Genomic DNA, 10,495 nt, shown 5'->3' on the forward strand with positions numbered 1-10,495 from the left:
TCAAAGGTAATGAGGTCGTTACCCAATCCTGATGATTACAGCGCCGGGCCTGGACTGTGCATCGGGTTTATTGTCCTTCCAACCAAGAGGCTGGTCCACAGTCTGGCAGTGAGGCCTCTGGTACCTTTCCAGAAGGCAGCAGGGTGAAGAATGATAATAATGGATTGCATTTATGTAGAGCTTTACAATGCCACTGTTCATTCACTCTCACATCCACACACTGGTGGAGCAGCTACAGTTGTAGCCACAGCTGCCCTGGGGCAGACTGACAGAAGCGAGGCTGCCATATCGCACCATCGGCCCCTCTGGCCAACACCAGTAGGCGGTAGGTAAAGTGTCTTGCCCAAGGACACAACGACCAGGACGGAGAGCCCGGGGATCGAACTGGCGACCTTCCGGTTACAGATGCACTACGGTCGCCTGTAGCTCAGGGGGTTGAAGAGAGTGTGTGAGGGGTGTGTGGGGTCCCCCACGATGCTGGTGGCTTTGCCGATGCAGCAGGTGTGACGGGTGTCTGATGGAGGGAAGAGAGGCTCCAATGATCCTCTCAGCTGCTCTCACTAACAGTTGTAGAGCATTGTGATCCGATACGGTGCAGTTACCATCCAGACAGTGATGCAGCTGCTCAGGATGCTCTCGATAGTCTCTCTGTAGATGGTGGTGAGAATGGATGGAGGGAGATGGGCTTTCCTCAGCTTCCATAGGAAGTAGAGACGCTGCTGGGTCTTCTTAGTTATGGAGCTGGTGTTGAGGGACCAGGTGGACACCAAGGAATCTGGAGCTCTTGACGACCTCCACAGAGGATCCATGATGTTCAGTGGGCAGTGAACTCTCTTGCTGATGAGATCCACCACAGTCGCGTCATCGGCGATGTGGAATACACCAGGCACAAATACATGCACACGCAGGTATGTACTGCCAATTTCCACATTTATTGGTTTGTTTTGACAGCTGACTCAGTCGCACAGCCTGACAGCTCACGAGCCCAGCTGATCTCCCCTCGCCGCTCCTCCCCGTCTCCCTATAAACACAGCGGAGGGAGACCATCATCAGTACATAAACACCATCAGCTGTTCTTACCGGCCTCGCAGCGCCGCCCTGTTGAGCCTTCTGCTCCACTCCTCCCCGGCAGCTGCGCCCGGGGCCACGCCCCCGCCACACACCCCCACCGCCCGTTCGAGGCCGGGGAGCCGTCCGGCCGAGCCAACTCCCCCCCTCGCGAGCGAGAGAGGAAATCGGCCACCGCCATCTGTGCCCCCGGCCTATGGATCACCTTGAACTTAAAGGGCTGCAATGCCAGATACCACCGGGTGATCCGGGCGTTGGCATCTTTCATGCGGTGGAGCCACTGAAGCGGGGCATGGTCCGAACAGAGGGTGAATGAGCGTCCCAGGAGGTAATAGCGCAGGGAGCCGACCACCCACTGGATGGCCAGGCACTCCTTCTCCACGGTGCTGTACCGGCGCTCGCGCTCCGCTAGCTTCCGGCTGATGTACAGGACAGGGCGGTCAGCTCCCCTCACCTGCTGAGACAAAACGGCTCCCAGCCCTCTGTCCGAGGCGTCAGTCTGCAGAACAAACGGGAGGGAAAAGTTAGGAGTGTGAAGCAGCGGCTCCCCACAGAGAGCCTTTTTCACCTGCACAAACGCTGTCTGGCACGGCCCCGTCCACTGGACCAGATCCAGGGCACCCTTTCGAGTGAGATCGGTCAGGGGGCTGGTTAGCTGCGCAAACCCCGGCACAAAGCGACGATAGTAACCCGCCAACCCCAAGAACCGTCTCACCTCCTTTTTCGTCCTGGGGCGCGGGCAGGATGCGATAGCCGCCGTCTTCTCCACCTGTGGCCGCACCTGCCCGCCCCCCAGGTGGTACCCCAGATACTGCACCTCCCTCCGTCCAACCGCGCACTTCTTCGGATTGGCCGTGAGCCCCGCCCCCCTCAGGGACTCCAGGACCGCGGCCACCCGCAGCACATGCTCCGCCCAGGTGTCGCTGTGGATGATCACGTCATCCAGGTAGGCGGCAGCATACGCCGCGTGCGGACGCAGTACCCGGTCCATGAGACGCTGGAAAGTGGCCGGGGCCCCGAACAGGCCGAACGGGAGTGTCACGAACTGGTACAAACCGTACGGAGTGGAGAAGGCCGTTTTCTCCCTGGCCTCGGCAGACAAGGGAATCTGCCAATAGCCCTTGGTTAAGTCCAGTGTCGTGAAAAAGCGGGCCGTGCCTAACCGGTCCAGGAGCTCGTCGACCCGAGGCATGGGGTAGGCATCAAAGCGTGACACTTCGTTCACCCTGCGATAGTCGACACAGAACCGTATAGACCCATCCTTCTTCGCCACCAGAACGATGGGGCTACACCAGGCGCTGTGCGACTCTTCTATTACTCCCATCCTCAGCATTTCCGCCAATTCCCTCTGCACGATTTTTCGCTTATGCTCCGGGAGCCTGTAGGGCCGTGAACGCACCGTCACGCCGGGCTGCGTCACGAAATGGTGCTCGATGAGGGACGTCCGGCCGGGCAGGGGGGAGAACACGTCCGCAAAGCGCTGTTGCAACGCGACAACGTCCGCTCTCTGGGCCTGTGTGAGATGGTCATCACAAGGGAGGGAGGTGGGAATGATAGAATTTGGCACCTCAGGCCCCAACTCATCTCTCTCCTTCACCAGGCTCACCAGAGAAGCAGTTTCAGCCTCTCTCCACTGTTTGAGGAGATTGAGGTGATAAATCTGCGCGGCTCCTCCCCTGTCCGACCGAGCGACCTCATAGTCCACGTCCCCGACACGCCGTGTGACCACAAAGGGACCTTGCCACTTGGCGAGCAACTTTGAGCTGGAAGAAGGGAGTAACACAAGCACTTTATCCCCCGGTGAAAATTGCCTGAGTCTAGCCCCTCTGTTATACAGGCGTTGCTGACGCTGCTGAGCCTGGAGCAAATTCTCCCGTGACAACCTCCCCAAAGTGTGGAGTTTTGCTCTCAGGTCCAACACGTACTGAATCTCATTTTTGGCGGGGCTCGGACCGTCCTCCCAGCTTTCTTTAATCAGGTCGAGCACCCCACGTGGCCTCCTGCCGAACAGCAGTTCAAAGGGAGAAAATCCCGTGGAGGCCTGGGGCACCTCCCGCACTGCGAATAACAGAGGGTCTAGCCAGTGATCCCAATTGCGTTCATCCTCGTTAATGAACTTCCGAATCATGGACTTTAAGGTCTTATTCAGCCGCTCCACCAGCCCGTCAGTCTGAGGGTGGTAGACGCTGGTCCGAATAGATTTAATGCCCAGTAATTCGTACAGTTCCCGCAGTGTACGAGACATAAACGACGTGCCCTGGTCAGTCAGTATCTCTTTCGGGATTCCGACTCGGGAGATGACCTGAAACAGTGCCTGCGCCACACTCTTAGCCGAGATGGTGCGCAGCGGAACTGCTTCCGGGTACCGCGTTGCGTAATCCACCAGGACTAACACAAAGCGGTAACCGCGTGCACTCCGGTGAAACGGCCCGATGAGGTCCATGCCGATGCGCTCAAACGGGACCTCAATGAGGGGGAAAGGGCGCAGAGGCGCTCTCGGTATGGCCGGCTGGTTAACAAGTTGGCAGTCCGGGCAGGACGCGTACCAGCGGCGCACATCCGCTCGGATGCCAGGCCAATAAAATCGGGCCGTTATTCGCTCCAGAGTTTTCTCGTAGCCCATATGCCCTGCCATGGGGTTATAGTGGGCCGCCTGGAAAAGCGTTTCCCGGCGGCCCTGCGGCACCAACAACTGGGTGTGTGTTTCCTCAGTCTGAGTGTCACGACTCACTCGATATAATCGGTCATTTAATAAGACGAAACGCGGGTAGGTCTGCGCGGCCTCAGGGCGCACCACGTGACCATCAATAGCCATCACTTGGGCAAAGGCTGAGCGCAGGGTGCCGTCACGAGACTGCTCCAGTGGGAAATCACCCATGGGGGACACTTCCGGGGCTGGCGGGACGTCCCGTGAGGGACCCGCCGGCTCCTCCCCCCCGGAGTCGGTGTCGGACGACCCCGCGTCACCGCTGAATGCCGCGCACACGCTACACCCCGCTTCCGGTCGTGATCGCACCCCCGCGTACTGCCCCAGTAGCTGATGAAACCCCGGCCAATAGGTACCCAGAATCAGGGGGTGCGACAGGCGCGGGCTAACCGCCGCCGTTACCCTATGTGTATGGCCCTTGTATTTTAGCAGCAGCGGCACTATGGGGTACCGGTACCCCATAGTACACATCACCATGAACACACCTCACCTCCACCCATTCTGCCTCCAATAATGCCCCGGGGCGAACCAAGCCTTGGTGCACGAGGGTCTGTGTGCAGCCCGTGTCCACCAACGCTTGGCGTATACCCCCTCGAGTCCTTACCGGAATACTGTATGTCCCTCCTGGACCGGGGAAGGGTGCTGGGGCGCCAGCAACGCGGAACACCTGCCCCACTTCCATAAGCGGACAATCCCTCCTCAGGTGTCCCGGCCGCCCGCACTTCCAACACTCCGGCCCCGGCGTTTGTGCTGCCCTCCGTGGCTCGGGGGCGGCTCCACTTGGCTCGGTTCCCTGGGACGGCACCATCGCCGCGAAAGGGTTAGTGGGGCTCAGCGCCGGCAGCCGCTCCGCCTGCCCTGGTGCCGGCACACGGCGCCTCGGGGCCGGCACTGGGGCCTGTTTGGCCAGCCTCCGTCCGGCGTCCCCGGATTCCCCTGCTCCAGCGGCAAGGTGGTCCTCCGCCAGCGTCACCGCTACCTCCAAGCTTGCGGGCCGGTGGCACCGGACCCATCTCGCCATCTCCGCTGGCAATCCTTCCGTGAACTGCTCCAGCACCACCTTGTCCACCAGCTTCGTCTCGCCCTCCGATGTTCCCGGCTGCAGCCAGCGCACCGCCGCGTCGCGCAGCTGTCGGGCCCAGGCGAATGGTCGGTCCGTTGTAGCCAGCCGACAGGCCCGGAACCGCCGGCGATGGTCTTCGGCGGTGAGCCCCAGCCTGTCCACCACCACCCGGCTCACATCCGGGAAGCTGCTCCTTGACGCCGGAGGCAGACTCAGGGCCGCTGTTTGTGCCTCCCCAGACAGCAGGGGGAGCAGCCACGGAGCCCACTCCTCCCGCGGCCATTGGCAAGCCTCCGCCGTGGCACGGAAGGTCTCCAAAAAAATCTGTGGGTCGTCCCCGTCCCCCATCCGGGGCACCGTCACCGACAGTGGCGAGGGCTTCGGCGTGGCAGCGGCCCCGACCAGCCGCTCCAGAACTAGTGTCTGTCGGTCCGTTTGCTCCTGCAGCGCGGCCAGGTGGGCACGCTGGTCGGCCGCCTGATCCCGGCTCATCGCCGCCATCTCCGCCAGCATCTGCGCCAAGTATTGCAGGGGCTGGGCGGGTGGCGCGGCCTGTGGGTCGGACATATCCCCACCGGCACTCTCCTGGGTTTCGGCACCACTGTGGAATACACCAGGCACAAATACACGCACACGCAGGTATGTACTGCCAATTTCCACATTTATTGGTTTGTTTGTTTTGACAGCTGACTCAGTCGCACAGCCTGACAGCTCACGAGCCCAGCTGATCTCCCCTCGCCGCTCCTCCCCGTCTCCCTATAAACACAGCGGAGGGAGACCATCATCAGTACATAAACACCATCAGCTGTTCTTACCGGCCTCGCAGCGCCGCCCTGTTGAGCCTTCTGCTCCACTCCTCCCCGGCAGCTGCGCCCGGGGCCACGCCCCCGCCACAGGCGAATTTGATGATGTGGTTCAAACTGTGCATCGCTGCACAGTCGTGGGTCAGCAGAGTGAACAGCAGTGGGCGCACAGCCCTGAGGGGCTCCAGGGCTCAGTTTGGTGGTGTTGGAGGTGCTGCTACCGAGCCAGACTGTCTGAGGCCTCTCCGTCAGAAAGTCCAGGATCCAGCTGCAGAGGGAGGTGTTCAGGCCCAGCAGGCTCAGGTTTCCAATCAGGAGGAAATCAGCTGTGTGGGATCAAGGACACATCTAAAACCTGCAGGACTGGAGCCCTGTCATTACAGATTATAGATTATAGATCATGGGTTAGAGATTATAGGCACAAGAAAGAAATTGGAGAAAAAGGAGAAAAGACAACCTGGTGCGCTCAACTCCAAACGATTAAACAGCTGAAATAATGAGACGCAGACACGTCTGTTGATCATTGTCTTGTTTCTTTATGTTGTTATGGGTTCTTAAGAATGACACCATTACTTGAAGAGAAGGTATTTTATCGAACTGTGGTTCACATGTAAACAAAGCTTCGCCATCACAGTCTACTCAGAGGTAACTCCCTCTGCTCTCTAGCTCCCCCTGCAGTCTAGGAGTATTAACAACATAAAACATGATACTAGGCAAATAAGGATTTGCTGTTATCATTACATCTTCCTTTTTTTTCAACAATAAAATAACATACCTACTTTCACAAACATAAACAGTCTCTATTTGTTTTTTACTTGTTAAACCAGGCTTTATCAAAGTAACGTTAACAACACAACTAGTTTTCAACAATTATGGTCCATTCAACACTAGTAACCAAACATAGTGAAACTTGCATAGATACTATGACATCATCTTCCAAACAACATGTCAACACATTACATCTGTTCAATCAGTCTCATAGGTGGCTTTACTTGTCTTACAGATCTTCTCAGTGTTTGTTCTTGTGTATGCATAGGTGTTTCAGGTGATAGTGTCTCATGTGTGTGTTGGAGTTGTTCAGCAGCCTCCAACCTCTGCTCCACTACTACTGGTCCCTTAAGAAGATCTCGGCGATTTCTTCTCAGCATAGCTCCATCTTCTCTCTGAATGATATATGATCGTGGTTGATCTTTCCTTAGAACAGTTGCTTTCTGTGCCCATGTGTTGGTTTTGTCTTTGAATCTCACTTGATCCCCAGCATGCAGTTCAGGTAGGTTTTTTGTTCCTCTGTCATAATAGAACTTCTGCTTTGCTTTTTGTTGCTCCTTAAACTTCTTCACGCTGTTTCCCTCTTTTGTTTTAAGCAGATTATCCTGAATGGGCAGGTTTGATCTCAGGCGTCGTCCCATAAGAAGCTGTGCTGGTGACATACCACACTCAAGTGGTGTTGTGCGGTATACTAGCAGGCTTTGGTAGAAGTCAGCACCACTGTCTCTCGCCTTACTCATCAGCCTCTTCACTGTTTGGACGGACTTTTCCACTAGTCCATTAGATTGTGGGTAGTGCGGGCTTGATGTTGTGTGAACAAAGTCCCATTCCTTGGCAAACTGTCCAAACCTAATATTGGAGAATTGTGGTCCATTGTCTGTGAACACTTCACTTGGCACACCGTGTCGTGCAAATACAGCTTTCATAGAGGTGATTACAGCCTCTGCTGTTGTTGTTTGCAGTCTACATACTTCCGGATACAAAGAGTAGTAGTCTGTGACTGCAATATAGTCCTTTCCTCCAGACACAAAGAGGTCAGCCCCCACTTTCTGATATGGTCGGTCTGGCACTGGGTGCGGCTTTAGTGGCTCGGCAGGATTGCTTGCTTGATATGTCAGACATGTTGAACAGTTTGACACTTCATTTGTCACATCCTGATTAATCCGTACATCACCTCACGTGCTCTCCTTTTACATTTTTCCATGCCTAGATGCCCTGCGTGTATCTTTTTGAGCATCTCTCCTCGCAGGCTCTTTGGGATGACAATTTTACTTCCCTTGAACACCACATCATCCACTACAGACAGTTCTGCTCTGCAGTTCCAGGACTCATGAATAACAGGTGAGCAGTTTTGCTTACAGCTGGGCCATCCATCTATGATGGTTTTGCGCAGTGCTTGTAACGTTCCATCTTTGCTTGTCTCCGTTCTGATGAGCTCCATCTTCCCTTCTGCGACAGGAAGTGCACTTGTGACCATGCTCACATATGCTCTTACATCATCATCCATCTTGGTGTTCGCTGGCTCATTCGGATCAACAGCTCGGGATAATGTGTCAGCTGTGTACATCAGCTTGCCAGGTGTGTACATCACGTTAAGCGTGTAACGTTGCAGCCGGATCATCATTTTTTGGATTCTCAGTGGACAGTCATTTAGTGGTTTTTGGAACAATGCTATCAGTGGCTTGTGGTCAGTTTCAACACTGATGGCCTGCCCAGACACAAACTGGTGAAATCTCTCACAGGCGTACGTTATGCTGAGCAGTTCTTTTTCAATCTGTGCATATCTTGTCTCTGCGTCTGTCATGGATCGTGATGCATATGCAACAGGCTGCCACTCATCATACTTCTGCAGAAGAACAGCTCCAAGCCCACTCTGTGATGCATCTGATGAGATCTTAATAGGTCTCATTGGATCATAAAACTTCAGAACTGGTTCCTTTGTAAGCAGATCTTTCAAGTCACGCCATGCTTTCTCATGTTCATGATTCCACTCCCATTCGATTCTCTTTTCAGTTAGCTGTCTCAGTGGCGCCATTTTTTCTGAGAGATTGGGTATGAATTTTCCCATGTAGTTTATCATGCCATTAAATCTCTGCACATCTTTCTTGCATTGCGGCCTCGGCATGTTTTCAATTGCAGACACCTTTTGAGGATCTGGTCTGATGCCTTCACTGCTCAGGATATCTCCAACGAATGTCAGTTCCTTCGCCCCAAGCTGACATTTCTCTTTGTTCAGCTTCAGATTGGCTTTTCTGGTTGCTTCAAGAACATTTCTCAGTCTCATGTCATGTTCAGCTTTTGTGCTACCCCACACAATGATGTCATCCATTGACGTGTCGACTCCTTCCAGGTGTTCATAGATCATGTGTATTGTCTTGTGACACACCTCAGGTGCTGAAGCAATGCCAAACGGCAGTCGCCGGAATCTGTACCTGCCAAATGGGCTGTTGAACGTGCACAGTTTTGAACTTGCTTCGTCCAGCTTCAGTTGCCAAAATCCTGATGAAGCGTCTAGCTTGCTAAAGTACTTCGCTTTTGCAAACTGTGACATTATCTCTTCTCTTGTAGGTAGTTTGAAATGTTCTCTCTTTATTGCTCTATTCAGATCTCTAGGATCCATGCAAACTCTGAGCTTTCCAGTCTTTTTCTCCACAATAACAAGAGAACTCACCCACTCCGTTGGCTCATCGATCTTTTCAATCACTTCCAGGTTTTCCATCCTGTCCAACTCGGCTTTCAGTGGCTTTTGTAGAGCAAATGGTACTTTGCGGCATGGATGAATGACTGGTGTTACACTTTCATCGACTCTGATTGTGTGTTCTCCAGCAAGGCAACCAAGTCCCTGAAATAGGTCACCATATTCCTTCATCAACTCATTATAGTCCATGTCATCATCAGTTTCCACAACGAGCACTCTTTTCACTAGGTTCAGACTCTCACAGGCATGTAACCCTAGTATAGGCTGCACAGTCTTCGGCACCACAATGAATGTTAGCGTGTGCTCCTTGTCTTTGTGTGTCACTTTAACCATGCATTTTCCTTTCACAGGTATTTCTGCACCTGAGTATCCACTCACTTTCACCTTCGTTGCATGCATTTTAGGTCTAGGTCTGATTTTCTTGAACTCTGCTTCTGATATGACATTCACTTGAGCTCCAGTATCCAGCTTGACTTTCACGAGTGTGTCATTCACTTTGAGTGTCATTATCCAGTCCTTTTCACCTGTCTTATTGTCTGTCACTGCAGCTACATAGAGTTCCTCTGTGTCTTCTTCATCCACAGTATGGACTGCACTTTGTTTCAGGGTTTGAGCTTTGCAGCACCTAGCATAATGGTTATTTTTGTTACATGTATTGCATCTTTTCCCATATGCTGGACATTTTTTAGGAGGATGTTGCATTCCGCAGCGACCACAAGTCTTTTCTCTTCTGTCCCTGTTTGCTGGTGATTTCAATTGCAGTTTCATTTCAGCGGCAGCACTCTCCTTTTTGACTCTGTGTGTGTTCTTATTCACAGCATCCACTCTGCAGCTGTCACTAAGCAGTTCTTTAGCTTGTGCCCTCACCGTTTCAGCTGCTCTGCACAGTGTTAATGCTTTTTCCAGGTCAAGATTTTCCTCTCTCTCAGACCGTTGTCTGGAATCCCACACACAAGTCTGTCTTTTATCAAAGAATCTGTCAGTCCTCCAAATTCACATGTTTTACTCCTGTTCTGCAGCTCTGTGACATACTGATCTATTGTCTCCCCTGTCTTCTGTACACATGTGAAGAATCTGTGCCTCTCAAATGTCACATTTCTCTTAGGTATGCAGTAAGCCTCAAACTTTTCCATTATTTTATTCAGCTTCATTCCGTCACCATCAGTAAACGTGAAGTTATTATAGACTTCCAGTGCCTCATCACCCACTATATGCAAAAACACTGACGCTTGCATTTTATCACTTGCCTCGTCAAGTCCAATTGCTGATAGGTACAACGTGAAACGTTGCTTAAATCTTCTCCAATTTTCAGCCACATTTCCAGTCAACTGAAGAATCGGTGGTGGGTGTAAGCCGTCCATGCTTACGTCGCTAGGTCTCTTTTCTCT

The sequence above is a fragment of the Mchenga conophoros genome, linkage group LG14, assembly GCF_057382185.1.
Source record: "Mchenga conophoros isolate Kocher_MC1m ecotype Shallow Benthic linkage group LG14, M_conophoros_male_GT1.1, whole genome shotgun sequence".
In the NCBI taxonomy this organism is placed as follows: Eukaryota; Metazoa; Chordata; class Actinopteri; order Cichliformes; family Cichlidae; genus Mchenga; species Mchenga conophoros.